General features: G+C 36.1%; 1 pseudogene; it reads left to right on the forward strand.

The window, feature by feature from the left end:
* Window positions 1-1466, forward strand: part of LOC107668339 (low-density lipoprotein receptor-related protein 1-like) — a 138025-nt pseudogene that overhangs the window by 121302 nt on the left and 15257 nt on the right.

Raw genomic sequence — 1466 nt, forward strand, 5'->3', positions numbered from 1 at the left:
GTGTATATATATATATATATACATCTATATATATAATATTTTTATTTATTTTTTTTAATAATCACAAATGAATGGAAAATTCGTAATTTCATGGAAATTGATCATCATTATGTGGGAACCCTGAATGTGTTTGTATATTTTCTCACTCTCTAAGCTGACCTCTTGACCTTGCCTTGAAATGTGTCCCTTTCTTTCCTCCTGTTTTCCTTGTTGTTGTTGTAGTTATTGTGCTCTCTGGTTTTTCTTCAATATTAACATTTATTTCTCTCTACCTACCAGTGCCCCGTCAGTGCTCTGAAAGTGAGTTTGCCTGCACTAATGGCCGTTGTATTGCTGGGAGGTGGAAGTGTGATGGAGATCATGACTGTTCAGATGGATCCGATGAGGTACTGTGGTTCACTGGCCCTCTTCACCACCTCATATAAAATGGATATAGCCAGTCTAATAACTGCAATAACCAAGGGACCATTTAATTAAAGTTTAAATGCAGTGTTCCTTCTTTCAACCAAAATAAAGTTACTGGCAAACCAAGTGATTCTTCCTGAAATATATGGAAAACTTTGTCATTAACAAAGAAAAAATCTTGACCAGGGGCGCATCAGGTACTCGCAGGCAAAACTATGGGTGCTCCAGAAAGGGAACAAAATGTCAAAAATAATAGGTGGATCCTATTGCAAAACAAAAAAATCCACGTCCAGGCACTCACATAATAAGCAAAGTAAAAAGCCTATTCTAAGACGGGGCTACATATTAAAAAGACACCAACGTGTATCAGCCCAAGCAGGCCTTCCGAAGGATTTGTTTTTTGTTTGTTTTTTTGCAACAGTATCCACCTATTATTTTAAACTTTGTCGTTAGTTTGAAGACACTTCAATTCATTTAGTTTCTCATGATTTTAAAAACCTTTTAAAACCGTTGTAGACAAATATAAATTATGCATATATATAATTTCTTTACAAAGGTAAGCATTTCAAAGGAATAGTTCACACAAAAATGAAAATTAGCTGAAAATGTACACACCCTCAGGCCATCCAAGATATAAATGAGTTTGTTTCTTCATCAGAACAGATTTAGAGAAATTTACATTTTACATCACATTGCTCACCAGTGGATTGTCTTCAGTGAATGGGTGCCGTCAGAATGAGAGTGCAAACAGCTGAATCCATATTTAAGACATTTGTAGCATTTGTTCATTTCCAGCTAAAATGCGAGCTAAGAAATGAAGAGTTTGGTTCCAAAATGCGATAAATGCCATTTAAAAAAAAAAAAATTTGAGTTTCCGCCAAAATCATTATTGTATCTGGTCAGTATTGAAAAGTCCATTTTTAAGTTTACGCAAAATGCGATATCCGCCGAGTTATTCTGTCATGTTTTTTTCCAAACCGCGACAAGCACCAGTCTCCCTTTTCTGCAGAATGCGATATATCCGCTCAACCAATCACAGCGCACCATTCCAGGCCCGCCTT

Source organism: Sinocyclocheilus anshuiensis, unplaced genomic scaffold (assembly GCF_001515605.1).
Source record: "Sinocyclocheilus anshuiensis isolate Anshui unplaced genomic scaffold, SAMN03320099.WGS_v1.1 scaffold3360, whole genome shotgun sequence".
Taxonomy (NCBI): domain Eukaryota; kingdom Metazoa; phylum Chordata; class Actinopteri; order Cypriniformes; family Cyprinidae; genus Sinocyclocheilus; species Sinocyclocheilus anshuiensis.